The sequence below is a fragment of the Convolutriloba macropyga genome, chromosome 2, assembly GCF_964194025.1.
Source record: "Convolutriloba macropyga chromosome 2, txConMacr16.3, whole genome shotgun sequence".
NCBI classification, from domain to species: Eukaryota; Metazoa; Xenacoelomorpha; order Acoela; family Convolutidae; genus Convolutriloba; species Convolutriloba macropyga.
In genome coordinates, this window is record NC_134469.1 from 6,527,470 (window position 1) to 6,554,292 (window position 26,823).

At 45.5% G+C, this 26,823-nt stretch overlaps 1 protein-coding gene and 94 non-coding genes across 95 annotated transcripts in view; 94 read left to right on the forward strand and 1 right to left on the reverse strand.

Annotated features, from left to right (window-relative positions):
• Positions 1-26,823, reverse strand: part of LOC142335094 (uncharacterized) — an 86,315-nt gene that overhangs the window by 32,416 nt on the left and 27,076 nt on the right. The gene's annotated exons all lie outside the window — the stretch shown is intronic.
• On the forward strand, positions 342-414 carry Trnag-gcc (transfer RNA glycine (anticodon GCC)). The gene has a single exon. It is a non-coding gene; the product is annotated as a tRNA-Gly (tRNA).
• Trnag-gcc (transfer RNA glycine (anticodon GCC)) lies at positions 863-934 on the forward strand. The gene has a single exon. It is a non-coding gene; the product is annotated as a tRNA-Gly (tRNA).
• Trnag-gcc (transfer RNA glycine (anticodon GCC)) lies at positions 1,064-1,135 on the forward strand. Its single transcript has one exon. It is a non-coding gene; the product is annotated as a tRNA-Gly (tRNA).
• On the forward strand, positions 1,267-1,337 carry Trnag-gcc (transfer RNA glycine (anticodon GCC)). Its single transcript has one exon. It is a non-coding gene; the product is annotated as a tRNA-Gly (tRNA).
• Trnag-gcc (transfer RNA glycine (anticodon GCC)) lies at positions 1,890-1,962 on the forward strand. Its single transcript has one exon. It is a non-coding gene; the product is annotated as a tRNA-Gly (tRNA).
• On the forward strand, positions 2,809-2,879 carry Trnag-ucc (transfer RNA glycine (anticodon UCC)). Its single transcript has one exon. It is a non-coding gene; the product is annotated as a tRNA-Gly (tRNA).
• On the forward strand, positions 3,621-3,691 carry Trnag-gcc (transfer RNA glycine (anticodon GCC)). The gene has a single exon. It is a non-coding gene; the product is annotated as a tRNA-Gly (tRNA).
• On the forward strand, positions 3,813-3,883 carry Trnag-gcc (transfer RNA glycine (anticodon GCC)). Its single transcript has one exon. It is a non-coding gene; the product is annotated as a tRNA-Gly (tRNA).
• On the forward strand, positions 4,052-4,124 carry Trnag-gcc (transfer RNA glycine (anticodon GCC)). The gene has a single exon. It is a non-coding gene; the product is annotated as a tRNA-Gly (tRNA).
• On the forward strand, positions 4,606-4,676 carry Trnag-gcc (transfer RNA glycine (anticodon GCC)). The gene has a single exon. It is a non-coding gene; the product is annotated as a tRNA-Gly (tRNA).
• On the forward strand, positions 4,845-4,915 carry Trnag-gcc (transfer RNA glycine (anticodon GCC)). The gene has a single exon. It is a non-coding gene; the product is annotated as a tRNA-Gly (tRNA).
• Trnag-gcc (transfer RNA glycine (anticodon GCC)) lies at positions 5,048-5,118 on the forward strand. Its single transcript has one exon. It is a non-coding gene; the product is annotated as a tRNA-Gly (tRNA).
• Positions 5,305-5,375, forward strand: Trnac-gca (transfer RNA cysteine (anticodon GCA)). Its single transcript has one exon. It is a non-coding gene; the product is annotated as a tRNA-Cys (tRNA).
• On the forward strand, positions 5,783-5,853 carry Trnag-gcc (transfer RNA glycine (anticodon GCC)). Its single transcript has one exon. It is a non-coding gene; the product is annotated as a tRNA-Gly (tRNA).
• Trnac-gca (transfer RNA cysteine (anticodon GCA)) lies at positions 6,222-6,292 on the forward strand. The gene has a single exon. It is a non-coding gene; the product is annotated as a tRNA-Cys (tRNA).
• On the forward strand, positions 6,424-6,494 carry Trnag-gcc (transfer RNA glycine (anticodon GCC)). The gene has a single exon. It is a non-coding gene; the product is annotated as a tRNA-Gly (tRNA).
• Trnag-ucc (transfer RNA glycine (anticodon UCC)) lies at positions 6,663-6,733 on the forward strand. Its single transcript has one exon. It is a non-coding gene; the product is annotated as a tRNA-Gly (tRNA).
• Positions 6,866-6,936, forward strand: Trnag-gcc (transfer RNA glycine (anticodon GCC)). The gene has a single exon. It is a non-coding gene; the product is annotated as a tRNA-Gly (tRNA).
• On the forward strand, positions 7,105-7,175 carry Trnag-ucc (transfer RNA glycine (anticodon UCC)). The gene has a single exon. It is a non-coding gene; the product is annotated as a tRNA-Gly (tRNA).
• Trnag-gcc (transfer RNA glycine (anticodon GCC)) lies at positions 7,308-7,378 on the forward strand. The gene has a single exon. It is a non-coding gene; the product is annotated as a tRNA-Gly (tRNA).
• Trnac-gca (transfer RNA cysteine (anticodon GCA)) lies at positions 7,547-7,617 on the forward strand. Its single transcript has one exon. It is a non-coding gene; the product is annotated as a tRNA-Cys (tRNA).
• Trnag-gcc (transfer RNA glycine (anticodon GCC)) lies at positions 7,750-7,820 on the forward strand. The gene has a single exon. It is a non-coding gene; the product is annotated as a tRNA-Gly (tRNA).
• Positions 7,989-8,059, forward strand: Trnag-gcc (transfer RNA glycine (anticodon GCC)). The gene has a single exon. It is a non-coding gene; the product is annotated as a tRNA-Gly (tRNA).
• Trnac-gca (transfer RNA cysteine (anticodon GCA)) lies at positions 8,228-8,298 on the forward strand. Its single transcript has one exon. It is a non-coding gene; the product is annotated as a tRNA-Cys (tRNA).
• On the forward strand, positions 8,431-8,501 carry Trnag-gcc (transfer RNA glycine (anticodon GCC)). The gene has a single exon. It is a non-coding gene; the product is annotated as a tRNA-Gly (tRNA).
• On the forward strand, positions 8,688-8,758 carry Trnag-gcc (transfer RNA glycine (anticodon GCC)). Its single transcript has one exon. It is a non-coding gene; the product is annotated as a tRNA-Gly (tRNA).
• Trnag-gcc (transfer RNA glycine (anticodon GCC)) lies at positions 8,927-8,997 on the forward strand. Its single transcript has one exon. It is a non-coding gene; the product is annotated as a tRNA-Gly (tRNA).
• Trnag-gcc (transfer RNA glycine (anticodon GCC)) lies at positions 9,112-9,182 on the forward strand. The gene has a single exon. It is a non-coding gene; the product is annotated as a tRNA-Gly (tRNA).
• Positions 9,369-9,439, forward strand: Trnag-gcc (transfer RNA glycine (anticodon GCC)). Its single transcript has one exon. It is a non-coding gene; the product is annotated as a tRNA-Gly (tRNA).
• Positions 9,625-9,695, forward strand: Trnag-gcc (transfer RNA glycine (anticodon GCC)). The gene has a single exon. It is a non-coding gene; the product is annotated as a tRNA-Gly (tRNA).
• Trnag-gcc (transfer RNA glycine (anticodon GCC)) lies at positions 9,828-9,898 on the forward strand. Its single transcript has one exon. It is a non-coding gene; the product is annotated as a tRNA-Gly (tRNA).
• Trnag-gcc (transfer RNA glycine (anticodon GCC)) lies at positions 10,083-10,153 on the forward strand. The gene has a single exon. It is a non-coding gene; the product is annotated as a tRNA-Gly (tRNA).
• Positions 10,286-10,356, forward strand: Trnag-gcc (transfer RNA glycine (anticodon GCC)). The gene has a single exon. It is a non-coding gene; the product is annotated as a tRNA-Gly (tRNA).
• Positions 10,525-10,595, forward strand: Trnag-gcc (transfer RNA glycine (anticodon GCC)). Its single transcript has one exon. It is a non-coding gene; the product is annotated as a tRNA-Gly (tRNA).
• Positions 10,728-10,798, forward strand: Trnag-gcc (transfer RNA glycine (anticodon GCC)). Its single transcript has one exon. It is a non-coding gene; the product is annotated as a tRNA-Gly (tRNA).
• On the forward strand, positions 10,949-11,019 carry Trnag-gcc (transfer RNA glycine (anticodon GCC)). Its single transcript has one exon. It is a non-coding gene; the product is annotated as a tRNA-Gly (tRNA).
• Trnag-gcc (transfer RNA glycine (anticodon GCC)) lies at positions 11,370-11,440 on the forward strand. Its single transcript has one exon. It is a non-coding gene; the product is annotated as a tRNA-Gly (tRNA).
• Positions 11,844-11,914, forward strand: Trnag-gcc (transfer RNA glycine (anticodon GCC)). Its single transcript has one exon. It is a non-coding gene; the product is annotated as a tRNA-Gly (tRNA).
• Trnag-gcc (transfer RNA glycine (anticodon GCC)) lies at positions 12,047-12,117 on the forward strand. Its single transcript has one exon. It is a non-coding gene; the product is annotated as a tRNA-Gly (tRNA).
• Trnag-gcc (transfer RNA glycine (anticodon GCC)) lies at positions 12,250-12,320 on the forward strand. The gene has a single exon. It is a non-coding gene; the product is annotated as a tRNA-Gly (tRNA).
• Trnag-gcc (transfer RNA glycine (anticodon GCC)) lies at positions 12,471-12,541 on the forward strand. Its single transcript has one exon. It is a non-coding gene; the product is annotated as a tRNA-Gly (tRNA).
• Positions 12,895-12,965, forward strand: Trnag-gcc (transfer RNA glycine (anticodon GCC)). The gene has a single exon. It is a non-coding gene; the product is annotated as a tRNA-Gly (tRNA).
• On the forward strand, positions 13,098-13,168 carry Trnag-gcc (transfer RNA glycine (anticodon GCC)). The gene has a single exon. It is a non-coding gene; the product is annotated as a tRNA-Gly (tRNA).
• Trnag-gcc (transfer RNA glycine (anticodon GCC)) lies at positions 13,319-13,389 on the forward strand. Its single transcript has one exon. It is a non-coding gene; the product is annotated as a tRNA-Gly (tRNA).
• Positions 13,743-13,813, forward strand: Trnag-gcc (transfer RNA glycine (anticodon GCC)). Its single transcript has one exon. It is a non-coding gene; the product is annotated as a tRNA-Gly (tRNA).
• Trnag-gcc (transfer RNA glycine (anticodon GCC)) lies at positions 13,962-14,032 on the forward strand. The gene has a single exon. It is a non-coding gene; the product is annotated as a tRNA-Gly (tRNA).
• On the forward strand, positions 14,217-14,287 carry Trnag-gcc (transfer RNA glycine (anticodon GCC)). Its single transcript has one exon. It is a non-coding gene; the product is annotated as a tRNA-Gly (tRNA).
• Trnag-gcc (transfer RNA glycine (anticodon GCC)) lies at positions 14,438-14,508 on the forward strand. Its single transcript has one exon. It is a non-coding gene; the product is annotated as a tRNA-Gly (tRNA).
• Positions 14,675-14,745, forward strand: Trnag-gcc (transfer RNA glycine (anticodon GCC)). Its single transcript has one exon. It is a non-coding gene; the product is annotated as a tRNA-Gly (tRNA).
• Trnag-gcc (transfer RNA glycine (anticodon GCC)) lies at positions 14,878-14,948 on the forward strand. Its single transcript has one exon. It is a non-coding gene; the product is annotated as a tRNA-Gly (tRNA).
• On the forward strand, positions 15,117-15,187 carry Trnac-gca (transfer RNA cysteine (anticodon GCA)). Its single transcript has one exon. It is a non-coding gene; the product is annotated as a tRNA-Cys (tRNA).
• On the forward strand, positions 15,320-15,390 carry Trnag-gcc (transfer RNA glycine (anticodon GCC)). Its single transcript has one exon. It is a non-coding gene; the product is annotated as a tRNA-Gly (tRNA).
• Trnag-gcc (transfer RNA glycine (anticodon GCC)) lies at positions 15,559-15,629 on the forward strand. The gene has a single exon. It is a non-coding gene; the product is annotated as a tRNA-Gly (tRNA).
• Trnag-gcc (transfer RNA glycine (anticodon GCC)) lies at positions 15,780-15,850 on the forward strand. Its single transcript has one exon. It is a non-coding gene; the product is annotated as a tRNA-Gly (tRNA).
• Positions 16,016-16,086, forward strand: Trnag-gcc (transfer RNA glycine (anticodon GCC)). The gene has a single exon. It is a non-coding gene; the product is annotated as a tRNA-Gly (tRNA).
• Trnag-gcc (transfer RNA glycine (anticodon GCC)) lies at positions 16,209-16,279 on the forward strand. The gene has a single exon. It is a non-coding gene; the product is annotated as a tRNA-Gly (tRNA).
• On the forward strand, positions 16,448-16,518 carry Trnac-gca (transfer RNA cysteine (anticodon GCA)). The gene has a single exon. It is a non-coding gene; the product is annotated as a tRNA-Cys (tRNA).
• Positions 16,651-16,721, forward strand: Trnag-gcc (transfer RNA glycine (anticodon GCC)). Its single transcript has one exon. It is a non-coding gene; the product is annotated as a tRNA-Gly (tRNA).
• Trnag-gcc (transfer RNA glycine (anticodon GCC)) lies at positions 16,872-16,942 on the forward strand. The gene has a single exon. It is a non-coding gene; the product is annotated as a tRNA-Gly (tRNA).
• Trnag-gcc (transfer RNA glycine (anticodon GCC)) lies at positions 17,075-17,145 on the forward strand. Its single transcript has one exon. It is a non-coding gene; the product is annotated as a tRNA-Gly (tRNA).
• On the forward strand, positions 17,311-17,381 carry Trnag-gcc (transfer RNA glycine (anticodon GCC)). The gene has a single exon. It is a non-coding gene; the product is annotated as a tRNA-Gly (tRNA).
• Positions 17,504-17,574, forward strand: Trnag-gcc (transfer RNA glycine (anticodon GCC)). The gene has a single exon. It is a non-coding gene; the product is annotated as a tRNA-Gly (tRNA).
• Positions 17,743-17,813, forward strand: Trnac-gca (transfer RNA cysteine (anticodon GCA)). The gene has a single exon. It is a non-coding gene; the product is annotated as a tRNA-Cys (tRNA).
• On the forward strand, positions 17,946-18,016 carry Trnag-gcc (transfer RNA glycine (anticodon GCC)). Its single transcript has one exon. It is a non-coding gene; the product is annotated as a tRNA-Gly (tRNA).
• Trnag-gcc (transfer RNA glycine (anticodon GCC)) lies at positions 18,167-18,237 on the forward strand. Its single transcript has one exon. It is a non-coding gene; the product is annotated as a tRNA-Gly (tRNA).
• Positions 18,370-18,440, forward strand: Trnag-gcc (transfer RNA glycine (anticodon GCC)). The gene has a single exon. It is a non-coding gene; the product is annotated as a tRNA-Gly (tRNA).
• Positions 18,609-18,679, forward strand: Trnac-gca (transfer RNA cysteine (anticodon GCA)). Its single transcript has one exon. It is a non-coding gene; the product is annotated as a tRNA-Cys (tRNA).
• Trnag-gcc (transfer RNA glycine (anticodon GCC)) lies at positions 18,812-18,882 on the forward strand. The gene has a single exon. It is a non-coding gene; the product is annotated as a tRNA-Gly (tRNA).
• Trnag-gcc (transfer RNA glycine (anticodon GCC)) lies at positions 19,444-19,514 on the forward strand. Its single transcript has one exon. It is a non-coding gene; the product is annotated as a tRNA-Gly (tRNA).
• On the forward strand, positions 19,665-19,735 carry Trnac-gca (transfer RNA cysteine (anticodon GCA)). Its single transcript has one exon. It is a non-coding gene; the product is annotated as a tRNA-Cys (tRNA).
• Trnag-gcc (transfer RNA glycine (anticodon GCC)) lies at positions 19,850-19,920 on the forward strand. Its single transcript has one exon. It is a non-coding gene; the product is annotated as a tRNA-Gly (tRNA).
• Trnag-gcc (transfer RNA glycine (anticodon GCC)) lies at positions 20,043-20,113 on the forward strand. The gene has a single exon. It is a non-coding gene; the product is annotated as a tRNA-Gly (tRNA).
• Positions 20,282-20,352, forward strand: Trnac-gca (transfer RNA cysteine (anticodon GCA)). The gene has a single exon. It is a non-coding gene; the product is annotated as a tRNA-Cys (tRNA).
• On the forward strand, positions 20,485-20,555 carry Trnag-gcc (transfer RNA glycine (anticodon GCC)). Its single transcript has one exon. It is a non-coding gene; the product is annotated as a tRNA-Gly (tRNA).
• On the forward strand, positions 20,688-20,758 carry Trnag-gcc (transfer RNA glycine (anticodon GCC)). The gene has a single exon. It is a non-coding gene; the product is annotated as a tRNA-Gly (tRNA).
• Trnac-gca (transfer RNA cysteine (anticodon GCA)) lies at positions 20,927-20,997 on the forward strand. Its single transcript has one exon. It is a non-coding gene; the product is annotated as a tRNA-Cys (tRNA).
• Trnag-gcc (transfer RNA glycine (anticodon GCC)) lies at positions 21,130-21,200 on the forward strand. Its single transcript has one exon. It is a non-coding gene; the product is annotated as a tRNA-Gly (tRNA).
• On the forward strand, positions 21,351-21,421 carry Trnag-gcc (transfer RNA glycine (anticodon GCC)). Its single transcript has one exon. It is a non-coding gene; the product is annotated as a tRNA-Gly (tRNA).
• Trnag-gcc (transfer RNA glycine (anticodon GCC)) lies at positions 21,762-21,832 on the forward strand. The gene has a single exon. It is a non-coding gene; the product is annotated as a tRNA-Gly (tRNA).
• On the forward strand, positions 21,983-22,053 carry Trnac-gca (transfer RNA cysteine (anticodon GCA)). The gene has a single exon. It is a non-coding gene; the product is annotated as a tRNA-Cys (tRNA).
• On the forward strand, positions 22,407-22,477 carry Trnag-gcc (transfer RNA glycine (anticodon GCC)). Its single transcript has one exon. It is a non-coding gene; the product is annotated as a tRNA-Gly (tRNA).
• Trnag-gcc (transfer RNA glycine (anticodon GCC)) lies at positions 22,829-22,900 on the forward strand. Its single transcript has one exon. It is a non-coding gene; the product is annotated as a tRNA-Gly (tRNA).
• Positions 23,069-23,139, forward strand: Trnag-gcc (transfer RNA glycine (anticodon GCC)). Its single transcript has one exon. It is a non-coding gene; the product is annotated as a tRNA-Gly (tRNA).
• On the forward strand, positions 23,272-23,342 carry Trnag-gcc (transfer RNA glycine (anticodon GCC)). The gene has a single exon. It is a non-coding gene; the product is annotated as a tRNA-Gly (tRNA).
• On the forward strand, positions 23,511-23,581 carry Trnac-gca (transfer RNA cysteine (anticodon GCA)). The gene has a single exon. It is a non-coding gene; the product is annotated as a tRNA-Cys (tRNA).
• Positions 23,732-23,802, forward strand: Trnag-gcc (transfer RNA glycine (anticodon GCC)). Its single transcript has one exon. It is a non-coding gene; the product is annotated as a tRNA-Gly (tRNA).
• On the forward strand, positions 23,971-24,041 carry Trnag-gcc (transfer RNA glycine (anticodon GCC)). Its single transcript has one exon. It is a non-coding gene; the product is annotated as a tRNA-Gly (tRNA).
• Positions 24,154-24,224, forward strand: Trnag-gcc (transfer RNA glycine (anticodon GCC)). The gene has a single exon. It is a non-coding gene; the product is annotated as a tRNA-Gly (tRNA).
• On the forward strand, positions 24,393-24,465 carry Trnag-gcc (transfer RNA glycine (anticodon GCC)). Its single transcript has one exon. It is a non-coding gene; the product is annotated as a tRNA-Gly (tRNA).
• Trnag-gcc (transfer RNA glycine (anticodon GCC)) lies at positions 24,928-24,998 on the forward strand. The gene has a single exon. It is a non-coding gene; the product is annotated as a tRNA-Gly (tRNA).
• Trnag-gcc (transfer RNA glycine (anticodon GCC)) lies at positions 25,267-25,337 on the forward strand. Its single transcript has one exon. It is a non-coding gene; the product is annotated as a tRNA-Gly (tRNA).
• Positions 25,525-25,595, forward strand: Trnav-gac (transfer RNA valine (anticodon GAC)). Its single transcript has one exon. It is a non-coding gene; the product is annotated as a tRNA-Val (tRNA).
• Positions 25,967-26,039, forward strand: Trnag-gcc (transfer RNA glycine (anticodon GCC)). The gene has a single exon. It is a non-coding gene; the product is annotated as a tRNA-Gly (tRNA).
• Positions 26,523-26,595, forward strand: Trnag-gcc (transfer RNA glycine (anticodon GCC)). Its single transcript has one exon. It is a non-coding gene; the product is annotated as a tRNA-Gly (tRNA).

Here is a 26,823-nt window from a genome sequence, read left to right on the forward strand (position 1 = left end):
CAAATTATTATCAGAGAATAGAGAAAAACGCGCACGCAGATGAAAATGCGTACGCAGAGAAAAAAATATGATTATAGAGTATGACCCTACGAGTATTGTCAAGCATCGGTGGTTCAGTGGTAGAATTGTCGCCCGCCACGCGATAGAACCGGGTTCGATTCCCGGACGAGGTATATTATTATCTGCGCACGATAAATGCGCATATTATTATCAGAGAGTAGCAGAGAAAAATGCGCATGCAGAGAAAAACGCGCACGCAGACAAAACCTCGCACGCAGAGGAAAATGCGCACGCAAAGAAAAATATATGATTAGAGAGGATGTCCCTAACAGTACTTTCAAGCATCGGTGGTTCAGTGGTAAAATTGTCGCCTGCCACGCGATAGACCCGGGTTCGATAGACCCGGCCGATGCAACTTATTATCTGCGCATCAAAGCTTTTCTCCCGCCCATACCTACCTTTAGAGACCAATTGTCATAGCATGGCAAATGGGCGTATAAGCACGCTAGTAAGCTATATCAAGCGGTAAACAATAAGGGCCATATAATTTGCCAACCAGCTCAAATTCTGATTCTTTTGCCCGCGCAGACGAAAATGACAGAGAAAAATTCGCACCCAGAGAAATATATCAAAATAGAGTATGTCCCTACCAGTGTTGTCAAGCATCGGTTTTTCAGTGGTAGAATTGTCGCCTGCCACGCGACAGACTCGGGTTCGATTTCCGGCCGATGTAACTTATTATCTGCGCACGAAAAATGCGCAAATCATTATCAGAGAATAGCAGAGAAAAACGCGCACGCAGAGGAAAATGCGCACTCAGGAGAAAAATATATGATAATAGTGTCCCTGCCAATTTTGTCAAGCATCGGTTTTTCAGTGGTTAGAATTGTCGCCTGCCACGCGATAGACCCGGGTTCGATTCCCGGCCAATGCAACTTACTATCTGCGCACGAAAAATGCGCAAATCATTATCAGAGAAACGCAGAGAAAAACGCGCACGCAGAGGAAAATGCGCACTCAGGAGAAAAATATATGATAATAGTGTCCCTGCCAATTTTGTCAAGCATCGGTTTTTCAGTGGTTAGAATTGTCGCCTGCCACGCGATAGACCCGGGTTCGATTCCCGGCCAATGCAACTTACTATCTGCGCACGAAAAATGCGCAAATCATTATCAGAGAATAGCAGAGAAAAACGCGCCGCAGAGGAAAATGCGCACTCAGAGAAAAATATATGATTATAGAGTATGTCCCTATCAGTTTTGTCAAGCATCGGTTGTTCAGTGGTAGAATTGTCGCCTGCCACGCGATAGACCCGGGTTCGATTCCCGGCTGATGTAACTTATTATCTGCGCACGAAAAATGCGCAAATAATTATCAGAGAATAGCAGAGAAAAACGCGCACGCAGAGAAAAATATATGATTATGAGTATGTCCCTACGCGTATTGTCAAGCATCGGTGGTTCAGTGGTCGAATTGTCGTCTGCCACGCGATACAACCGTGTTCGATTCCCGGACAATGCAACTTATTATCTGCGCACGAAAAAAGCGCAAATTATTATCAGAGAATAGAAAAAAACGCGCACGCAGATGAAAATGCTTACGCAGAGAAAAAAATATGATTATAGAGTATGACCCTACGAGTATTGTCAAGCATCGGTGGTTAAGTGGTAGAATTGTCGCCTGCCACGCGAAAGACCCGGGTTCGATTCCCAGACGAGGTAACTTATTATCTGCACACGATAAATGCGCATATTATTATCAGAGAGTAGCAGAGAAAAATGCGCATGCAGAGAAAAACTCGCACGCAGACAAAACCGCGCACGCAGAGGAAAATGCGCACGCAAAGAAAAATATATGATTAGAGAGGATGTCCCTACCAGTACTTTCAAGCATCGGTGGTTCAGTGGTAAAATTGTTGCCTGCCACGCGATAGACCCGGGTTCGATAGACCCGGCCGATGCAACGTATTATCTGCGCATCAAAGCTTTTCTCCCGCCCATACCTACCTTTAGAGACCAATTGTCATAGCATGGCAAATGGGCGTATAAGCAGGCTAGTAAGCTATATCAAGCGGTAAACAATAAGGGCCATATAGTTTGCCAACCAGCGCAAATTCTGATTCTTTTGCCCGCGCAGACGAAAATGACGGAGAAAAATTCGCACGCAAGAAAGCGCACCCAGAGAAATATATCAAAATAGAGTATGTCCGTACCAGTATTGTCAGGAATCGGTGGTTGAGTGGTAGAATTGTCGCCTGCCACAAGATAGACCCGGGATCGATTCCCGGCCAATGCAACTTATTATCTGCGCACGAAAAATGCGCAAATCATTATCAGAGAATAGCAGAGAAAAACGCGCACGCAGAGGAAAATGCGCACTCAGGAGAAAAATATATGATAATAGTGTCCCTACCAATTTTGTCAAGCATCGGTTTTTCAGTGGCAGAATTGTCGCCTGCCACGCGATAGACTCGGGTTCGATTCCCGGCCGATTTAACTTATTATCTGCGCACGAAAAATGCGCAAATTATCAGAGAATAGCAGGAAAAACGCGCACGCAGAAAAAAATATATGATTATAGAGTATGTCCCTACGCGTATTGTCAAGCATCGGTGGTTCAGTGGTAGAAATGTCGTCTGCAACGCGATACACCCGTGTTCGATTCCCGGCCGATGCAACTTAATATCTGCACACAACAAATGCGCGAATTATTATCAGAGAATAGCAGAGCAAAACGCGCACGCAGAGGAAAATGCGCACTAAGAGAAAAATATATGATTATAGAGTATGTCCCTTCCAGTCTTGTCAAGCATCGGTGGTTCAGTGGCAGAATTGTCGCCTTCCACGAGCTAGACCCGGGTTCGATTCCCGGCCGATGCAACTTATTATCTGCGCATGATAAATGCGCATATTATTATCAGAGAATAGCAGAGAAAAATGCGCACGCAGAGAAAAACGAGCACGCAGACAAAACCGCGCACGCAGAGCAAAATGCTCACGCAAAGAAAAAATATGATTAGAGAGGATGTCCCTACCAGTACTTTCAAGCATCGGTGGTTCAGAGGTAAAATTGTCGCCTGCCACGCGATAGACACGGGTTTGATAGACCCGGCCGATGCAACTTATTATCTGCGCATCAAAGCTTCTCTCCCGCCCATACCTACCCTTAGAGACCAATTGTCATAGCATGGCAAATGGGCCTATAAGCAGGCTAGTAAGCTATATCAAGCGGTAAACGATAAGGGCCACCTAATTTGCAAACCAGCGCAAATTCTAATTCTTTTGCCCGCGCAGAAGAAAATGACAGAGAAAAATTCGCACGCAAAAAAGCGCACCAAGAGAAATAAATCAATATAGAGTTTGTCCCTACCAGTATTGTCAGGCATTGGTGGCTAAGTGGTAGAATTGTCGACTGCCACAAGATAGACCCGGGTTCCGTTCCCGTCCGACGAAACTTATTATCTGCGCACGAAAAATGCGCAAATTATTATCAGAGAATAGCAGAGAAAAATGCGCACGCAGAGAAAAACGCGCACGTAGACAAAAACGGGCACGCATAGCAAAATGCGCACGCAGAGAAAAATTTATGATTATAGAGTAAGTCCCTACCAGGTTTGTCAAGCATCGGTGGTTCAGTGGTAAAATTATCACCTGCCACGCGATAGACCCGGGTTCGACTCCCGGCCCATGCAACTTATTATCTGCGCACGAATTATTATCAGAGAATAGCAGAGAAAAACGCGCACAAAGAGCAAAATGCGCACGCAGAGAAAAATATATGATTATAGAGTATGTCCCTACGATTATTGTCAAGCATCGGTGGTTCAGTGGTAGAATTGTCGCCTGCCACGCGATAGACCAGGGTTCGATTCCCGGCCGATGCAACTTATTATCTGCGCACGATAAATGCGCATATTATTATCAGAGAATAGCAGATAAAAATGCGCACGCAGAGAAAAACCCGCACGCAGACAAAACCGCGCACGCAGAGGAAAATGCTCACGCAAAGAAAAATATATGATTAGAGAGGATGTCCCCACCAGTACTTTCAAGCATCGGTGGTTCAGTGGTAAAAATGTCGCCTGCCATGCGATAGACCCGGGTTCGATAGACCCGGCCGATGCAACTTATTATCTGCGCATCAAAGCTTTTCTCCCGCCATACCAACCTCTAGAGACCAATTGTCATAGAATGGCAAATGGGCGTATAAGCAGTCTAGTAAGCTATATCAAGCGGTAAACGATAAGGGCCACCTAATTTGCAAACCAGCGCAAATTCTAATTCTTTTGCCCGCGCAGAAGAAAATGGCAGAGAAAAATTCGCATGCAAAAAAGCGCACCAAGAGAAATATATCAAAATAGAGTATGTCCCTACCAGTATTTTCAGGCATCGGTGGTTCAGTGGTAGAATTGTCGACTGCCACAAGCTAGACCCGGGTTCGATTCCCGGGCAATGAAACTTATTATCTGCGCACGAAAAATGCGCAAATTATTATCAGAGAATAGCAGAGAAAAACGCGCACGCAGACAAAAACGCGCAAGCAGATGAAAATGCGCACCCAGAGAAAAATGAACTATTGAAGAGTATGTCCCTACCAGTTTGTCAAGCATCGGTGGTTCAGTGGTAGAATTGTCGCCTGCCACGCGATAGACCCGGGTTCGATTCCCGTCCGATGCAACTTATTATCTGCGCACGAAAAATGCGCAAATTATTATCAGAGAATAGCAGAGAAAGATGCGCACGCAGATAAAAACGCGCACGTAGACAAAAACGGGCACGCATAGGAAAATGCGCACGCAGAGAAAAATATATCATTATAGAGTAGGTCCCTACCACGTTTGTCAAGCATCGGTGGTTCAGTGGTAGAATTGTCGCCTGCCACGCGATAGACCCGGGTTCGATTCCCGGCCGATGCAACTTAATATTTGCGCACGAAAAATTCGCAAATTATTATCAGAGAATAGCAGAGAAAAACACGCACAAAGAGGATAATACGCACGCAGAGAAAAATATATGATTATAGAGTATGTCCTTACGATTAATGTCAAGCATCGGTGGTTCAGTGGTAGAATTGTCGCCTGCCACGTGATAGACCCGGGTTCGATTCCCGTCCGATGCAACTTATTATCTGCTCACGAAAAATGCGCAAATTATTATCAGAGAATAGCAGAGAAAAATGCGCACGCAGATAAAGACGCGCACGTAGACAAAAACGCGCACGCAGACAAAACCGTGCACGCAAAGGAAAATGCGCATGCAAAGAAAAATATATGATTAGAGAGGATGTCCCTACCAGTGCTTTCAAGCACCGGTGGTTCAGTGGTAGGATTGTCGCCTGCAACGCGATAGACCCGGGTTCGACTCCCGGCCGATGCAACTTATTATCTGCGCACGATAAATGCGCAAATTATTATCAGAGAAAAGCAGAGAAAAACGCGCACAAAGAAGAAAATGCGCACGCAGAGAAAAATATATGATTATAGAATATGTCCCTACGATTATTGTCAAGCATCGGTTGTTCAGTGGTAGAATTGTCGCCTGCCACGCGATAGACCCGGGTTCGATTCCCCTCCGATGCAACTTATTATCTGTGCACGAAAAATGCGCAAATTATTATCAGAGAATAGCAGAGAAAAATGCGCACGCAGATAAAAACGCGCACGTAGACAAAAACGCGCACGTAGACAAAAACGCGCACGCAGACAAAAACGGGCACGCATAGGAAAATGCGCACGCAGAGAAAAATATATGATTATAGAGTAGGTCCCTACCACGTTTGTCAAGCATCGGTGGTTCAGTGGTAGAATTGTCGCCTGCCACGCGATAGACCCGGGTTCGATTCCCGGCCGATGCAACTTATTATTTGCGCACGAAAAATTCGCAAATTATTATCAGAGAATAGCAGAGAAAAACACGCACAAAGAGGATAATACGCACGCAGAGAAAAATATATGATTATAGAGTATGTCCTTACGATTATTGTCAAGCATCGGTGGTTCAGTGGTAGAATTGTCGCCTACCACGCGATAGACCTGGGTTCGATTCCCCGATGCAACTTATTATCTGCGCACGATAAATGCGCATATTATTATCAGAGAATAGCAGAGAAAAATGCACACGCAGAGAAAAACGCGCACGCAGACAAAACCGCGCACGCAAAGGAAAATGCGCATGCAAAGAAAAATATATGATTAGAGAGGATGTCCCTACCAGTGCTTTCAAGCATCGGTGGTTCAGTGGTAGGATTGTCGCCTGCAACGCGATAGACCCGGGTTCGACTCCCGGCCGATGCAACTTATTATCTGCGCACGATAAATGCGCAAATTATTATCAGAGAAAAGCAGAGAAAAACGCGCACAAAGAAGAAAATGCGCACGCAGAGAAAATATATGATTATAGAGTATGTCCCTACGATTTTTCTCAAGCATCGGTGGTTCAGTGGTAGAATTGTCGCCTGCCACGCGATAGACCCGGGTTCGATTCCCGGCCGATGCAACTTATTATCTGCGCACGATAAATGCGCAAATTATTATCAGAGAATAGCAGATAAAAATGCGCACGCAGAGAAAAACCCGCACGCAGACAAAACCGCGCACGCAGAGGAAAATGCTCACGCAAAGAAAAATATATGATTAGAGAGGATGTCCCCACCAGTACTTTCAAGCATCGGTGGTTCAGTGGTAGAATTGTCGCCTTCCACGCGATAGACCCGGGTTCGATTCCCGGCCGATGCAACTTATTATTTGCGCACGAAAAATTCGCAAATTATTATCAGAGAATAGCAGAGAAAAACACGCACAAAGAGGATAATACGCACGCAGAGAAAAATGTATGATTATAGAGTATGTCCTTACGATTATTGTCAAGCATCGGTGGTTCAGTGGTAGAATTGTCGCCTGCCACGCGATAGACCCGGGTTCGATTCCCGGCCGATGCAACTTATTATCTGCGCACGATAAATGCGCATATTATTATCAGAGAATAGCAGATAAAAATGCGCACGCAGAGAAAAACCCGCACGCAGACAAAACCGCGCACGCAGAGGAAAATGCTCACGCAAAGAAAAATATATGATTAGAGAGGATGTCCCCACCAGTACTTTCAAGCATCGGTGGTTCAGTGGTAGAATTGTCGCCTTCCACGCGATAGACCCGGGTTCGATTCCCGGCCGATGCAACTTATTATTTGCGCACGAAAAATTCGCAAATTATTATCAGAGAATAGCAGAGAAAAACACGCACAAAGAGGATAATACGCACGCAGAGAAAAATGTATGATTATAGAGTATGTCCTTACGATTATTGTCAAGCATCGGTGGTTCAGTGGTAGAATTGTCGCCTGCCACGCGATAGACCTGGGTTCGATTCCCGGCCGATGCAACTTATTATCTGCGCACGAAAAATGCGCATATTATTATCAGAGAATAGCAGAGAAAAATGCACACGCAGAGAAAAACGCGCACGCAGACAAAACCGCGCACGCAGAGGAAAATGCACATGCAAAGAAAAATATATGATTAGAGAGGATGTCCCCACCAGTGCTTTCAAGCATCGGTGGTTCAGTGGTAGGATTGTCGCCTGCAACGCAATAGACCTGGGTTCGACTCCCGGCCGATGCAACTTATTATCTGCGCACGATAAATGCGCAAATTATTATCAGAGAAAAGCAGAGAAAAACGCTCACAAAGAAGAAAATGCGCACGCAGAGAAAAATATATGATTATAGAGTATGTCCCTACGATTTTTCTCAAGCATCGGTGGTTCAGTGGTAGAATTGTCGCCTGCCACGCGATAGACCTGGGTTCGATTCCCGGCCGATGCAACTTATTATCTGCGCACGAAAAATGCGCATATTATTATCAGAGAATAGCAGAGAAAAATGCACACGCAGAGAAAAACGCGCACGCAGACAAAACCGCGCACGCAGAGGAAAATGCGCATGCAAAGAAAAATATATGATTATAGAGTATGTCCCTACGATTTTTCTCAAGCATCGGTGGTTCAGTGGTAGAATTGTCGCCTGCCACGCGATAGACCCGGGTTCGATTCCCGGCCGATGCAACTTATTATCTGCGCACGATAAATGCGCATATTATTATCAGAGAATAGCTGAGAAAAATGCGCACGCAGAGAAAAACGCGCACGCAGACAAAACCGCTCACGCAGAGGAAAATGTGCACGCAAAGAAAAATATATAATTAGAGAGGATGTCCCTACCAGTACTTTCAAGCATCGGTGGTTGAGTGGTAGAATTGTCGCCTGCAACGCGATAGACCCGGGTTCGACTCCCGGCCGATGCAACTTATTATCTGCGCACGATAAATGCGCAAATTATTATCAGAGAAAAGCAGAGAAAAACGCGCACAAAGAAAAAAACGCGCACAAAGAGGAAAATAAATGATTATAGAGTTTGTCCCTACGATTATTGTCAAGCATCAGTGGTTCAGAGGTAGAATTGTCGCCTGCCACGCGATAGGCCCGGGTTCGATTCCCGGCCGATGCAACTTATTATCTGCCTACGATAATTGCGCATATTATTATCAGAGAATAGCAGTGAAAAATGCGCACGCAGAGAAAAACTAGCACGTAGACAAAAACGCGCACGCAGACAAAACCGCGCACGCATAGGAAAATGCGCACGCAGAGAAAATTATATGATGATAAAGTAGGTCCCTACCAGGTTTGTCAAGCATCGGTGGTTCAGTGGTAGAATTGTCGCCTGCCACGCGATAGACCAGGGTTCGATTCCCGTCCGATGAAACTTATTATCTGCGCACGATAAATGCGCATATTATTATCAGAGAATAGCTGAGAAAAATGCGCACGCAGAGAAAAACGCGCACGCAGACAAAACCGCTCACGCAGAGGAAAATGTGCACGCAAAGAAAAATATATAATTAGAGAGGATGTCCCTACCAGTACTTTCAAGCATCGGTGGTTGAGTGGTAGAATTGTCGCCTGCCACGCGATAGACCCGGGTTCGATTCCCGGCCGATGCAACTTATTATCTGCGCACGATAAATGCGCATATTATTATCAGAGAATAGCAGAGAAAAACGCGCACAAAGAGGAAAATAAATGATTATAGAGTTTGTCCCTACGATTATTGTCAAGCATCAGTGGTTCAGAGGTAGAATTGTCGCCTGCCACGCGATAGGCCCGGGTTCGATTCCCGGCCGATGCAGCTTATTATCTGCCTACGATAATTGCGCATATTATTATCAGAGAATAGCAGCGAAAAATGCGCACGCAGAGAAAAACTAGCACGTAGACAAAAACGCGCACGCAGACAAAACCGCGCACGCATAGGAAAATGCGCACGCAGAGAAAATTATATGATGATAAAGTAGGTCCCTACCAGGTTTGTCAAGCATCGGTGGTTCAGTGGTAGAATTGTCGCCTGCCACGCGATAGACCAGGGTTCGATTCCCGTCCGATGAAACTTATTATCTGCGCACGAAAAATACGCAAATTATTATCAGAGAATAGCAGAAAAATGCGCACGCAGAGAAAAACTCGCACGTAGACAAAAACGCGCACGCAGACAAAAACGGGCACGCATAGGAAAATGCGCACGCAGAGAAAATATATATGATTATAGAGTAGGTCCCTACAAGGTTTGTCAAGCATCGGTGGTTCAGTGGTAGAATTGTCGCCTGCCACGCGATAGACCCGGGTTCGATTCCCGGCCGATGCAACTTATTTTCTGCGCACGAAAAATGCGCAAACTATTATCAGAGAATAGCAGAGAAAAACGCGCACAAAGAGGAAAATGCGCACGCCGAGAAAAATATATGGTTATAGAATATGTCCCTACGATTATTGTCAAGCATCGGTTGTTCAGTGGTAGAATTGTCGCCTGCCACGCGATAGACCCGGGTTCGATTCCCGTCCGATGCAACTTATTATCTGCGCACGAAAAATGCGCAAATTATTATCAGAGAATAGCAGAGAAAAATGCGCACGCAGAGAAACGCGCACGTAGACAAAAACGCGCACGCAGACAAAAACGGGCACGCATAGGTAAATGCGCACGCAGAGAAAAATATATGATTATAGAGTAGGTCCCTACCACGTTTGTCAAGCATCGGTGGTTCAGTGGTAGAGTTGTCGCCTGCCACGCGATAGACCCGGGTTCGATTCCCGGCCGATGCACCTTATTATTTGCGCACGAAAAATTCGCAAATTATTATCAGAGAATAGCAGAGAAAAACACGCACAAAGAGGATAATACGCACGCAGAGAAAAATATATGATTATAGAGTATGTCCTTACAATTATTGTCAAGCATCGGTGGTTCAGTGGTAGAATTGTCGCCTGCCACGCGATAGACCTGGGTTCGATTCCCGGCCGATGCAACTTATTATCTGGGCACGATAAATGCGCATATTATTATCAGAGAATAGCAGAGAAAAATGCACACGCAGAGAAAAACGCGCACGCAGACAAAACCGCGCACGCAGAGGAAAATGCGCATGCAAAGAAAAATATATGATTATAGAGTATGTCCCTACGATTATTCTCAAGCATCGGTGGTTCAGTGGTAGAATTGTCGCCTGCCACGCGATAGACCCGGGTTCGATTCCCGGCCGATGCAACTTATTATCTGCGCACGATAAATGCGCAAATTATTATCAGAGAAAAGCAGAGAAAAACGCGCACAAAGAAGAAAATGCGCACGCAGAGAAAAATATATGATTATAGAGTATGTCTCTACGATTATTCTCAAGCATCGGTGGTTCAGTGGTAGAATTGTCGCCTGCCACGCGATAGACCCGGGTTCGATTCCCGGCCGATGCAACTTATTATCTGCGCACGATAAATGCGCATATTATTATCAGAGAATAGCTGAGAAAAATGCGCACGCAGACAAAACCGCTCACGCAGAGGAAAATGTGCACGCAAAGAAAAATATATAATTAGAGAGGATGTACCTACCAGTACTTTCAAGCATCGGTGGTTGAGTGGTAGAATTGTCGCCTGCCACGCGATAGACCCGGGTTCGATTCCCGGCCGATGCAACTTATTATCTGCGCACCATAAATGCGCATATTATTGTCAGAGAATAGCAGAGAAAAACGCGCACAAAGAAAATATATGATTATAGAGTTTGTCCCTACGATTATTGTCAGGCATCAGTGGTTCAGAGGTAGAATTGTCGCCTGCCACGCGATAGACCCTGGTTCGATTCCCGCCCGATACAACTTATTATCTGCCTACGACAAATGCGCATATTATTATCAGAGAATAGCAGCGAAAAATGCGCACGCAGAGAAAAACGTGCACGCAGACAAAACCGCGCACGCATAGGAAAATGCGCACTCAGAGAAAAATATATGATCATAAAGTAGGTCCCTACCAGGTTTGTCAAGCATCGGTGGTTCAGTGGTAGAATTGTCGCCTGCCACGCGTTAGACCCGGGTTCGATGCCCGGCCGATGCAACTTATTATCTGCGCACGATAAATGCGCATATTATTATCAGAGAATAGCTGAGAAAAATGCGCACGCAGACAAAACCACTCACGCAGAGGAAAATGTAAACGCAAAGAAAAATATGATTGGAGAGGATGTCCCTACCAGTACTTTCAAGCATCGGTGGTTGAGTGGTAGAATTGTCGCCTGCCACGCGATAGACCCGGGTTCGATTCCTGTCCGATGCAACTTATTATCTGCGCACGAAAAATGCGCAAATTATTATCAGAGAATAGCAGAGAAAAATGCGCACGCAGAGAAGCGCGCACGTAGACAAAAACGCGCACGCAGACAAAAACGGGCACGCATAGGTAATTGCGCACGCAGAGAAAAAAATATGATTATAGAGTAGGTCCCTAACGGTTTTGTCAAACATCGTTGGTTCAGTGGTAGAGTTGTCGCCTGCCACGCGATAGACCCGGGTTCGATTCCCGGCCGATGCAACTTATTATCTGCGCACGATAAATGCGCATATTATTATCAGAGAATAGCTGAGAAAAATGCGCACAAAGAAGAAAATGCGCACGCAGAGAAAAATATATGATTATAGAGTATGTCCCTACGATTATTCTCAAGCATCGGTGGTTCAGTGGTAGAATTGTCGCCTGCCACGCGATAGACCCGGGTTCAATTCCCGGCCGATGCAACTTATTATCTGCGCACGATAAATGCGCAAATTATTATCAGAGAAAAGCAGAGAAAAACGCGCACAAAGAAGAAAATGCGCACGCAGAGAAAAATATATGATTATAGAGTATGTCTCTACGATTATTCTCAAGCATCGGTGGTTCAGTGGTAGAATTGTCGCCTGCCACGCGATAGACCCGGGTTCGATTCCCGGCCGATGCAACTTATTATCTGCGCACGATAAATGCGCATATTATTATCAGAGAATAGCTGAGAAAAATGCGCACGCAGACAAAACCGCTCACGCAGAGGAAAATGTGCACGCAAAGAAAAATATATAATTAGAGAGGATGTCCCTACCAGTACTTTCAAGCATCGGTGGTTGAGTGGTAGAATTGTCGCCTGCCACGCGATAGACCCGGGTTCGATTCCCGGCCGATGCAACTTATTATCTGCGCACCATAAATGCGCATATTATTGTCAGAGAATAGCAGAGAAAAACGCGCACAAAGAAGAAAATATATGATTATAGAGTTTGTCCCTACGATTATTGTCAAGCATCAGTGGTTCAGAGGTAGAATTGTCGCCTGCCACGCGATAGACCCTGGTTCGATTCCCGCCCGATGCAACTTATTATCTTCCTACGACAAATGCGCATATTATTATCAGAGAATAGCAGCGAAAAATGCGCACGCAGAGAAAAACGTGCACGCAGACAAAACCGCGCACGCATAGGAAAATGCGCACGCAGAGAAAAATATATGATTATAGAGTATGTCCCTACGATTATTCTCAAGCATCGGTGGTTCAGTGGTAGAATTGTCGCCTGCCACGCGATAGACCCGGGTTCAATTCCCGGCCGATGCAACTTATTATCTGCGCACGATAAATGCGCAAATTATTATCAGAGAAAAGCAGAGAAAAACGCGCACAAAGAAGAAAATGCGCACGCAGAGAAAAATATATGATTATAGAGTATGTCTCTACGATTATTCTCAAGCATCGGTGGTTCAGTGGTAGAATTGTCGTCTGCCACGCGATAGACCCGGGTTCGATTCCCGGCCGATGCAACTTATTATCTGCGCACGATAAATGCGCATATTATTATCAGAGAATAGCTGAGAAAAATGCGCACGCAGACAAAACCGCTCACGCAGAGGAAAATGTGCACGCAAAGAAAAATATATAATTAGAGAGGATGTCCCTACCAGTACTTTCAAGCATCGGTGGTTCAGTGGTAGAATTGTCGCCTGCCACGCGATAGACCCGGGTTCGATTCCCGGCCGATGCAACTTATTATCTGCGCACCATAAATGCGCATATTATTGTCAGAGAATAGCAGAGAAAAACGCGCACAAAGAAGAAAATATATGATTATAGAGTTTGTCCCTACGATTATTGTCAAGCATCAGTGGTTCAGAGGTAGAATTGTCGCCTGCCACGCGATAGACCCTGGTTCGATTCCCGCCCGATGCAACTTATTATCTGCCTACGACAAATGCGCATATTATTATCAGAGAATAGCAGCTAAAAATGCGCACGCAGAGAAAAACGTGCACGCAGACAAAACCGCGCACGCATAGGAAAATGCGCACTCAGAGAAAAATATATGATGATAAAGTAGGTCCCTACCAGGTTTGTCAAGCATCGGTGGTTCAGTGGTAGAATTGTCGCCTGCCACGCGATAGACCCGGGTTCGATGCCCGGCCGATGCAACTTATTATCTGCGCACGATAAATGCGCATATTATTATCAGAGAATAGCTGAGAAAAATGCGCACACAGACAAAACCACTCACGCAGAGGAAAATGTAAACGCAAAGAAAAATATGATTGGAGAGGATGTCCCTACCAGTACTTTCAAGCATCGGTGGTTGAGTGGTAGAATTGTCGCCTGCCACGCGATAGACCCGGGTTCGATTCCCGTCCGATGCAACTTATTATCTGCGCACGAAAAATGCGCAAATTATTATCAGAGAATAGCAGAGAAAAATGCGCACGCAGAGAAGCGCGCACGTAGACAAAAACGCGCACGCAGACAAAAACGGGCACGCATAGGTAATTGCGCACGCAGAGATAAATATATGATTATAGAGTATGTCCCTACGATTATTCTCAAGCATCGGTGGTTCAGTGGTAGAATTGTCGCCTGCCACGCGATAGACCCGGGTTCGATTCCCGGCCGATGCAACTTATTATCTGCGCACGATAAATGCGCATATTATAATCAGAGAATAGCTGAGAAAAATGCGCACGCAGACAAAACCACTCACGCAGAGGAAAATGTAAACGCAAAGAAAAATATATGATTGGAGAGGATGTCCCTACCAGTACTTTCAAGCATCGGTGGTTGAGTGGTAGAATTGTCGCCTGCCACGCGATAGACCCGGGTTCGATTCCCGTCCGATGCAACTTATTATCTGCGCACGAAAAATGCGCAAATTATTATCAGAGAATAGCAGAGAAAAATGCGCACGCAGAGAAACGCGCACGCAGACAAAAACGGGCACGCATAGGTAAATGCGGACGCAGAGAAAAATATATGATTATAGAGTAGGTCCCTACCACGTTTGTCAAGCATCGGTGGTTCAGTGGTAGAATTGTCGTCTGCCACGCGATAGACCCGGGTTCGATTCCCGGCCGATGCAACTTATTATTTGCGCACGAAAAATTCGCAAATTATTATCAGAGAATAGCAGAGAAAAACACGCACAAAGAGGATAAAACGCACGCAGAGAAAAATATATGATTATAGAGTATGTCCTTACGATTACTGTCAAGCATCGGTGGTTCAGTGGTAGAATTGTCGCCTGCCACGCGATAGACCTGGGTTCGATTCCCGGCCGATGCAACTTATTATCTGCGCACGATAAATGCGCATATTATTATCAGAGAATAGCAGAGAAAAATGCACACGCAGAGACAAACGCGCACGCAGACAAAACCGCGCACGCAGAGGAAAATGCGCATGCAAAGAAAAATATATGATTAGAGAGGGTGTCCTTACCAGTGCTTTCAAGCATCGGTGGTTCAGTGGTAGGATTGTCGCCTGCAACGCGATAGACCCGGGTTCGACTCCCGGCCGATGCAACTTATTATCTGCGCACGATAAATGCGCAAATTATTATCAGAGAAAAGCAGAGAAAAACGCGCACAAAGAAGAAAATGCGCACGCAGAGAAAAATATATGATTATACAGTTTGTCCCTACGATTTTTGTCAAGCATCGGTGGTTCAGTGGTAGAATTGTCGCCTGCCACGCGATAGACCCGGGTTCGATTCCCGGCCGATGCAACTTATTATCTGCGCACGATAAATGCGCATATTATTATCAGAGAATAGCTGAGAAAAATGCGCACGCAGAGAAAAACGTGCACGCAGACAAAACCGCGCACGCATAGGAAAATGCGCACGCAGAGAAAAATATATGATGATAAAGTAGGTCCCTACCAGGTTTGTCAAGCATCGTTGGTTCAGTGGTAGAATTGTCGCCTGCCACGCGATAGACCCGGGTTCGATTCCCGGCCGATGCAACTTATTATCTGCGCACGATAAATGCGCATATTATTATCAGAGAATAGCTGAGAAAAATGCGCACGCAGACAAAACCGCGCACGCATAGGAAAATGCGCACGCAGAGAAAAATATATGATGATAAAGTAGGTCCCTACCAGGTTTGTCAAGCATCGGTGGTTCAGTGGTAGAATTGTCGCCTGCCACGCGATAGACCCGGGTTCGATTCCCGTCCGATGCAACTTATTATCTGCGCACGAAAATGCGCAAATTATTATCAGAGAATAGCAGAGAAAAATGCGCACGCAGAGAAACGCGCACGCAGACAAAAACGGGCACGCATAGGTAAATGCGCACGCAGAGAAAAATATATGATCATAGAGTAGGTCCCTACCACGTTTGTCAAGCATCGGTGGTTCAGTGGTAGAATTGTCGCCTGCCACGCGATAGACCCGGGTTCGATTCCCGGCCGATGCAACTTAATATTTGCGCACGAAAAATTCGCAAATTATTATCAGAGAAAAACACGCACAAAGAGGATAAAACGCACGCAGAGAAAAATATATGATTATAGAGTATGTCCTTACGATTATTGTCAAGCGTCGGTGGTTCAGTGGTAGAATTGTCGCCTGCCACGCGATAGACCTGGGTTCGATTCCCGGCCGATGCAACTTATTATCTGCGCACGATAAATGCGCATATTATTATCAGAGAATAGCCGAGAAAAATGCACAAGCAGAGAAAAACGCGCACGCAGACAAAACCGCGCACGCATAGGAAAATGCGCATGCAAAGAAAAATATATGATTAGAGAGGGTGTCATTACCAGTGCTTTCAAGCATCGGTGGTTCAGTGGTAGGATTGTCGCCTGCAACGCGATAGACCCGAGTTCGACTCCCGGCCGATGCAACTTATTATCTGCGCACGATGAATGCGCAAATTATTATCAGAGAAAAGCAGAGAAAAATGCGCACAAAGAAGAAAATGCGCACGCAGAGAAAAATATATGATTATAGAGTATGTCCCTACGATTATTCTCAAGCATCGGTGGTTCAGTGGTAGAATTGTCGCCTGCCACGCGATAGACCCGGGTTCGATTCCCGGCCGATGCAACTTATTATCTGCGCACGATAAATGCGCATATTATTATCAGAGAATAGCTGAGAAAAATGCGCACGCAGACAAAACCGCTCACGCAGAGGAAAATGTGCACGCAAAGAAAAATATATAATTAGAGAGGATGTCCCTACCAGTACTTTCAAGCATCGGTGGTTGAGTGGTAGAACTGTCGCCTGCCACGCGATAGACCCGGGTTCGATTCCCGGCCGATGCAACTGATTATTTGCGCACGAAAAATTCGCAAATTATTATCAGAGAATAGCAGAGAAAAACACGCACAAAGAGGATAAAACGCACGCAGAGAAAAATATATGATTATAGAGTAGGTCCCTACCACGTTTGTCAAGGATCGGTGGTTCAGTGGTAGAATTGTCGCCTGCCACGCGATAGACCCGGGTTCGATTCCCGTCCGATGCAACTTATTATCTGCGCACGAAAATGCGCAAATTATTATCAGAGAATAGCAGAGAAAAATGCGCACGCAGAGAAACGCGCACGCAGACAAAAACGGGCACGCATAGGTAAATGCGCACGCAGAGAAAAATATATGATCATAGAGTAGGTCCCTACCACGTTTGTCAAGCATCGGTGGTTCAGTGGTAGAATTGTCGCCTGCCACGCGATAGACCCGGGTTCGATTCCCGGCCGATGCAACTTAATATTTGCGCACGAAAATTTCGCAAATTATTATCAGAGAAAAACACGCACAAAGAGGATAAAACGCACGCAGAGAAAAATATATGATTATAGAGTATGTCCTTACGATTATTGTCAAGCGTCGGTGGTTCAGTGGTAGAATTGTCGCCTGCCACGCGATAGACCTGGGTTCGATTCCCGGCCGATGCAACTTATTATCTGCGCACGATAAATGCGCATATTATTATCAGAGAATAGCCGAGAAAAATGCACAAGCAGAGAAAAACGCGCACGCAGACAAAACCGCGCACGCATAGGAAAATGCGCATGCAAAGAAAAATATATGATTAGAGAGGGTGTCCTTACCAGTGCTTTCAAGCATCGGTGGTTCAGTGGTAGGATTGTCGCCTGCAACGCGATAGACCCGAGTTCGACTCCCGGCCGATGCAACTTATTATCTGCGCACGATGAATGCGCAAATTATTATCAGAGAAAAGCAGAGAAAAATGCGCACAAAGAAGAAAATGCGCACGCAGAGAAAAATATATGATTATAGAGTATGTCCCTACGATTATTCTCAAGCATCGGTGGTTCAGTGGTAGAATTGTCGCCTGCCACGCGATAGACCCGGGTTCGATTCCCGGCCGATGCAACTTATTATCTGCGCACGATAAATGCGCATATTATTATCAGAGAATAGCTGAGAAAAATGCGCACGCAGACAAAACCGCTCACGCAGAGGAAAATGTGCACGCAAAGAAAAATATATAATTAGAGAGGATGTCCCTACCAGTACTTTCAAGCATCGGTGGTTGAGTGGTAGAACTGTCGCCTGCCACGCGATAGACCCGGGTTCGATTCCCGGCCGATGCAACTGATTATTTGCGCACGAAAAATTCGCAAATTATTATCAGAGAATAGCAGAGAAAAACACGCACAAAGAGGATAAAACGCACGCAGAGAAAAATATATGATTATAGAGTAGGTCCCTACCACGTTTGTCAAGGATCGGTGGTTCAGTGGTAGAATTGTCGCCTGCCACGCGATAGACCTGGGTTCGATTCCCGGCCGATGCAACTTATTATCTGCGCACGATAAATGCGCATTTTATTATCAGAGAATAGCCGAGAAAAATGCACACGCAGAGAAAAACGCGCATGCAGACAAAACCGCGCACGCAGAGGAAAATGCGCATGCAAAGAAAAATATATGATTAGAGAGGGTGTCCTTACCAGTGCTTTCAAGCATCGGTGGTTCAGTGGTAGGATTGTCGCCTGCAACGCGATAGACCCGGGTTCGACTCCCGGCCGATGCAACTTATTATCTGCGCACGATGAATGCGCAAATTATTATCAGAGAAAAGCAGAGAAAAACGCGCACAAAGAAGAAAATGCGCACGCAGAGAAAAATATATGATTATAGAGTATGTCCCTACGATTATTCTCAAGCATCGGTGGTTTAGTGGTAGAATTGTCGCCTGCCACGCGATAGACCCGGGTTCGATTCCCGGCCGATGCAACTTATTATCTGCGCACGATAAATGCGCATATTATTATCAGAGAATAGCTGAGAAAAATGCGCACGCAGACAAAACCGCTCACGCAGAGGAAAATGTGCACGCAAAGAAAAATATATAATTAGAGAGGATGTCCCTACCAGTACTTTCAAGCATCGGTGGTTGAGTGGTAGAATTGTCGCCTGCCACCCGATAGACCCGGGTTCGATTACCGGCCGATGCAACTTATTATCTGCGCATATTATTGTCAGAGAATAGCAGAGAAAAACGCGCACAAAGAAGAAAATATATGATTATAGAGTTTGTCCCTACGATTATTGTCAAGCATCAGTGGTTCAGAGGTAGAATTGTCGCCTGCCACGGGATAGACCCTGGTTCGATTCCCGCCCGATGCAACTTATTATCTGCCTACGACAAATGCGCATATTATTATCAGAGAATAGCAGCGAAAAATGCGCACGCAGAGAAAAACGTGCACGCAGACAAAACCGCGCACGCATAGGAAAATGCGCACGCAGAGAAAAATATATGATGATAAAGTAGGTCCCTACCAGGTTTGTCAAGCATCGGTGGTTCAGTGGTAGAATTGTCGCCTGCCACGCGATAGACCCGGGTTCGATTCCCGGCCGATGCAACTTATTATCTGCGCACGATAAATGCGCATATTATTATCAGAGAATAGCTGAGAAAAATGCGCACGCAGACAAAACCACTCACGCAGAGGAAAATGTAAACGCAAAGAAAAATATATGATTGGAGAGGATGTCCCTACCAGTACTTTCAAGCATCGGTGGTTGAGTGGTTGAATTGTCGCCTGCAACGCGATAGACCCGGGTTCGATTCCCGGCCGATGCAACTTATTATCTGCGCACGATAAATGCGCATATTATTATCAGAGAATAGCTGAGAAAAACGCGCACAAAGAGCAAAATATATGATCATAGAGTAGGTCCCTACCACGTTTGTCAAGCATCGGTGGTTCAGTGGTAGAATTGTCGCCTGCCACGCGATAGACCCGGGTTCGATTCCCGGCCGATGCAACTTAATATTTGCGCACGAAAAATTCGCAAATTATTATCAGAGAAAAACACGCACAAAGAGGATAAAACGCACGCAGAGAAAAATATATGATTATAGAGTATGTCCTTACGATTATTGTCAAGCGTCGGTGGTTCAGTGGTAGAATTGTCGCCTGCCACGCGATAGACCTGGGTTCGATTCCCGGCCGATGCAACTTATTATCTGCGCACGATAAATGCGCATATTATTATCAGAGAATAGCCGAGAAAAATGCACAAGCAGAGAAAAACGCGCACGCAGACAAAACCGCGCACGCATAGGAAAATGCGCATGCAAAGAAAAATATATGATTAGAGAGGGTGTCCTTACCAGTGCTTTCAAGCATCGGTGGTTCAGTGGTAGGATTGTCGCCTGCAGCGCGATAGACCCGAGTTCGACTCCCGGCCGATGCAACTTATTATCTGCGCACGATGAATGCGCAAATTATTATCAGAGAAAAGCAGAGAAAAATGCGCACAAAGAAGAAAATGCGCACGCAGAGAAAAATATATGATTATAGAGTATGTCCCTACGATTATTCTCAAGCATCGGTGGTTCAGTGGTAGAACTGTCGCCTGCCACGCGATAGACCCGGGTTCGATTCCCGGCCGATGCAACTTATTATTTGCGCACGAAAAATTCGCAAATTATTATCAGAGAATAGCAGAGAAAAACACGCACAAAGAGGATAAAACGCACGCAGAGAAAAATATATGATTATAGAGTAGGTCCCTACCACGTTTGTCAAGGATCGGTGGTTCAGTGGTAGAATTGTCGCCTGCCACGCGATAGACCTGGGTTCGATTCCCGGCCGATGCAACTTATTATCTGCGCACGATAAATGCGCATTTTATTATCAGAGAATAGCCGAGAAAAAAGCACACGCAGAGAAAAACGCGCATGCAGACAAAACCGCGCACGCAGAGGAAAATGCGCATGCAAAGAAAAATATATGATTAGAGAGGGTGTCCTTACCAGTGCTTTCAAGCATCGTTGGTTCAGTGGTAGGATTGTCGCCTGCAACGCGATAGACCCGGGTTCGACTCCCGGCCGATGCAACTTATTATCTGCGCACGATGAATGCGCAAATTATTATCAGAGAAAAGCAGAGAAAAACGCGCACAAAGAAGAAAATGCGCACGCAGAGAAAAATATATGATTATAGAGTATGTCCCTACGATTATTCTCAAGCATCGGTGGTTTAGTGGTAGAATTGTCGCCTGCCACGCGATAGACCCGGGTTCGATTTCCGGCCGATGCAACTTATTATCTGCGCACGATAAATGCGCATATTATTATCAGAGAATAGCTGAGAAAAATGCGCACGCAGACAAAACCGCTCACGCAGAGGAAAATGTGCACGCAAAGAAAAATATATAATTAGAGAGGATGTCCCTACCAGTACTTTCAAGCATCGGTGGTTGAGTGGTAGAATTGTCGCCTGCCACGCGATAGACCCGGGTTCGATTACCGGCCGATGCAACTTATTATCTGCGCATATTATTGTCAGAGAATAGCAGAGAAAAACGCGCACAAAGAAGAAAATATATGATTATAGAGTTTGTCCCTACGATTATTGTCAAGCATCAGTGGTCCAGAGGTAGAATTGTCGCCTGCCACGCGATAGACCCTGGTTCGATTCCCGCCCGATGCAACTTATTATCTGCCTACGACAAATGCGCATATTATTATCAGAGAATAGCAGCGAAAAATGCGCACGCAGAGAAAAACGTGCACGCAGACAAAACCGCGCACGCATAGGAAAATGCGCACGCAGAGAAAAATATATGATGATAAAGTAGGTCCCTACCAGGTTTGTCAAGCATCGGTGGTTCAGTGGTAGAATTGTCGCCTGCCACGCGATAGACCCGGGTTCGATTCCCGGCCGATGCAAGTTATTATCTGCGCACGATAAATGCGCATATTATTATCAGAGAATAGCTGAGAAAAATGCGCACGCAGACAAAACCACTCACGCAGAGGAAAATGTAAACGCAAAGAAAAATATATGATTGGAGAGGATGTCCCTACCAGTACTTTCAAGCATCGGTGGTTGAGTGGTTGAATTGTCGCCTGCAACGCGATAGACCCGGGTTCGATTCCCGGCCGATGCAACTTATTATCTGCGCACGATAAATGCGCATATTATTATCAGAGAATAGCTGAGAAAAACGCGCACAAAGAGCAAAATATATGATTATAGAGTTTGTCCCTACAATTATTGTCAAGCATCAGTGGATCAGAGGTAGAATTGTCGCCTGCCACTCGATAGACCCGGGTTCGTTTCCCGCCCGATGCAACTTATTATCTGCGCACGATAAATGCGCATATTATTATCAGAGAATAGCAGCGAAAAATGCGCACGCAGAGAAAAACGCGCACGCAGACAAAACCGCGCACGCATAGGAAAATGCGCACGCAGAGAAAAATATATGATGATAAAGTAGGTCCCTACCAGGTTTGTCAAGCATCGGTGGTTCAGTGGTAGAATTGTCGCCTGCCACGCGATAGACCAGGGTTCGATTCCCGCCCGATGCAACTTATTATCTGCGCACGAAAAATGCGCAAATTATTATCAGATTAGCAGAGAAAAACGCGCACAAAGAGGAAAATAGATGATTATAGAGTTTGTCCCTACGATTATTGTCAAGTATCAGTGGTTCAGAGGTAGAATTGTCGCCTGCCACGCGATAGACCCGGGTTCGAGTCCCGCCCGATGAAACTTATTATCTGCGCACGATAAATGCGCATATTATTATCAGAGAAAAGCAGCGAAAAATGTGCACGCAGAGAAAAACGCGCACGCAGACAAAACCGCGCACGCAGAGGAAAATGCGCACGCAAAGAAAAATATATGATTAGAGAGGATGTCCATACCAGTACTTTCAAGCATCGGTGGTTCAGTGGTAAAAATTGTCACCTGCCACGCGATAGACCCGGTTTCGATTCCCGGCCGATGCAACTTATTATCTGCGCACGATAAATGCGCATATTATTATCAGAGAATAGCAGCGAAAAATGTGCACGCAGAGAAAAACGCGCACGCAGACAAAAACGGGCACGCATAGGTAAATGCGCACGCAGAGAAAAATATATGATTATAGAGTAGGTCCCTACCACGTTTGTCAAGCATCGGTGGTTCAGTGGTAGAATTGTCGCCTGCCACGCGATAGACTCGGGTTCGATTCCCGGCCGATGCAACTTATTATTTGCGCACGACAAATTCGCAAATTATTATCAGAGAATAGCAGAGAAAAACACGCACAAAGAGGATAAAACGCACGCAGAGAAAAATATATGATTATAGAGTATGTCCTTACGATTATTGTCAAGCATCGGTGGTTCAGTGGTAGAATTGTCGCCTGCCACGCGATAGACCTGGGTTCAATTCTCGGCCGATGCAACTTATTATCTGCGCACGAAAAATGCGCATATTATTATCAGAGAATAGCAGAGAAAAATGCACACGCAGAGAAAAACGCGCACGCAGACAAAACCGCGCACGCAGAGGAAAATGCGCATGCAAAGAAAAATATATGATTAGAGAGTGTGTCCTTACCAGTGCTTTCAAGCATCGGTGGTTCAGTGGTAGGATTGTCGCCTGCAACGCGATAGACCCGGGTTCGACTCCCGGCCGATGCAACTTATTATCTGCGCACGATAAATGCGCAAATTATTATCAGAGAAAAGCTGAGAAAAATGCGCACGCAGACAAAACCGCTCACGCAGAGGAAAATGTGCACGCAAAGAAAAATACATAATTAGAGAGGATGTCCCTACCAGTACTTTCAAGCATCGGTGGTTGAGTGGTAGAATTGTCGTCTGCCACGCGATAGACCCGGGTTCGATTCCCGGCCGATGCAACTTATTATCTGCGCACGATAAATGCGCATATTATTGTCAGAGAATAGCAGAGAAAAATGCGCACGCAGAGAAAAACGTGCACGCAGACAAAACCGCGCACGCATAGGAAAATACGCACGCAGAGAAAAATATATGATGATAAAGTAGGTCCCTACCAGGTTTGTCAAGCATCGGTGGTTCAGTGGTAGAATTGTCTCCTGCCACGCGATAGACCAGGGTTCGATTCCCGCCCGATGCAACTTATTATCTGCGCACGAAAAATGCGCAAATTATTATCAGATTAGCAGAGAAAAACGCGCACAAAGAGGAAAATATATGATTATAGAGTTTGTCCCTACGATTATTGTCAAGCATCAGTGGTTCAGAGGTAGAATTGTCGCCTGCCACGCGATAGACCCGGGTTCGAGTCCCGCCCGATGCAACTTATTATCTGCGCACGATAAATGCGCATATTATTATCAGAGAATAGCAGCGAAAAATGTGCACGCAGAGAAAAACGCACACGCAGACAAAACCGCGCACGCAGAGGAAAATGCGCACGCAAAGAAAAATATATGATTAGAGAGGATGTCCATACCAGTACTTTCAAGCATCGGTGGTTCAGTGGTAAAATTGTCGCCTGCCACGCGATAGACCCGGGTTCGATAGACCCGGCCGATGCAACGTATTATCTGCGCATCAAAGCTTTTCTCCCGCCCATACCTACCTTTAGAGACCAATTGTCATAGCATGGCAAATGGGCGCATAAGCAGGCTAGCAAGCTATATCAAGCGGTAAACAATAAGGGCCATATAATTTGCAAACCAGCGCAAATTCTGATTCTTTTGCCCGCGCAGAAAATGACAGAGAAAAATTCGCAGGCAAAAAAGCGTACCCAGAGAAATATATCAATATAGAGCATGTCCCTACCACTATTGTCATGCATCGATGGTTCAGTGGTAGAATTGTCGCCTGCCACAATATAGACCCGTGTTCGATTCCCGGCCAAGGGCACTTGCTATCTGCGCACGAAAACAGCGCAACTTATTATCATAGAATAGCAGAGAAAAACGCGCACGCACACAAAAACGTGCAACCAGAGAAAAATATATGATTATAGAGTATGTCCCTATCAGTTTTGTCAAGCATCGGTGGTTCAGTGGTAGAATTATTGCCTGCCACTCGATAGACCCGGGTTCGATTCCCAGCCGATGCAACTTATTATCTGCGCATCAAAATTTTTCTCCCGCCCATACCTACCTTTAGAGACCAATTGTCATAGCATGGCAAATTGGCGTATAAGCAGGCTAGTAAGCTATATCAAGCGGTAAACAATAAGGCGCATATAATTTGCAAACCAGCGTAAAATCTGGTTCTTTTGCCCGAGCAGAAGAAAGAGACAGAGAAAAAATCGCACGCAGAGAAAAAAGCGCACGCAGAAAAACATATATCAGTATAGAGTATGTCCCTAACAGTATTGTCAAGCATCGGTGGTTCAGTGGTACAATTTTTGCCTGCCACGCGATAGACCCGGGTTCGATTCCCGGCCGATGCAACTTATTATCTGCGCTCGAAAAATGCGCAAATTATTGTCAGAGAATAGCCGAGACAAATGCGCACGCAGAGAAAAACGCGCACGCAGACAAAAAAATCGCACGCAGACAAAAACGGGCACGCATAGGCAAATGCGCACGCAGAGAAAAATATATGATGATAGAGTAGGTCCCTACCAGGTTTTTCAAGCATCGGTGGTTCAGTGGTAGAATTGTCGCCTGACACGCAATAGACCAGGGTTCGATTCCCGCACGATGCAACTTATTATCTGCGCACGAAAAATGCGCAAATTATTATCAGAGATTAGCAGAGAAAAACTCACACGAAGAGGAAAATGCGCACGCAGAGAAAAATATATGATTATAGAGTTTGTCCCTACGATTATTGTCAAGCATCAGTGGTTCAGAGGTAGAATTGTCGCCTGCCACGCGATAGACCCGGGTTCGGTTCCCGCCAGATGCAACTTATTATCTGCGCACGATAAATGCGCATATTATTATCAGAAAATAGCAGCAAAAAATGCGCACGCAGAGAAAAACGCGCACGCAGACAAAACCGCGCACGCAGAGGAAAATGCGCACGCAAAGAAAAATATATGATTAGAGAGGATGTCCATAACAGTACTTTCAAGCATCGGTGGTTCAGTGGTAAAATTGTCGCCTGCCACGCGATAGACCCGGGTTCGATAGACCCGGCCGATGCAACTTATTATCTGCGCATCAACGCTTTTCTCCCGCCCATACCTACCTTTAGAGACCAATTATCATAGCATGGCAAATGGGCGCATAAGCAGGCTAGCAAGCTATATCAAGCGGTAAACAATAAGGGCCATATAATTTGCAAACCAGCGCAAATTCTGATTCTTTTGCCCGCACAGAAGAAAATGAAAGAGAAAAATTCGCACGCAAAAAACCGCACCCAGAGAAATATATCAATACAGAGTATGTCCCTACCACTATTTTCATGCATCGATGGTTCAGTGGTAGAATTGTCGCCTGCCACAATATAGACCCGTGTTCGATTCCCGGCCAAGGGCACTTGCTATCTGCGCACGAAAACAGCGCAACTTATTATCATAGAATAGCAGAGAAAAACGCGCACGCAGACAAAACCGCGCACGCAGAGGAAAATGCGCACGCAAAGAAAAATATATGATTAGAGAGGATGTCCATAACAGTACTTTCAAGCATCGGTGGTTCAGTGGTAAAATTGTCGCCTGCCACGCGATAGACCCGGGTTCGATAGACCCGGCCGATGCAACTTATTATCTGCGCATCAACGCTTTTCTCCCGCCCATACCTACCTTTAGAGACCAATTATCATAGCATGGCAAATGGGCGCATAAGCAGGCTAGCAAGCTATATCAAGCGGTAAACAATAAGGGCCATATAATTTGCAAACCAGCGCAAATTCTGATTCTTTTGCCCGCACAGAAGAAAATGAAAGAGAAAAATTCGCACGCAAAAAAAGCGCACCCAGAGAAATAT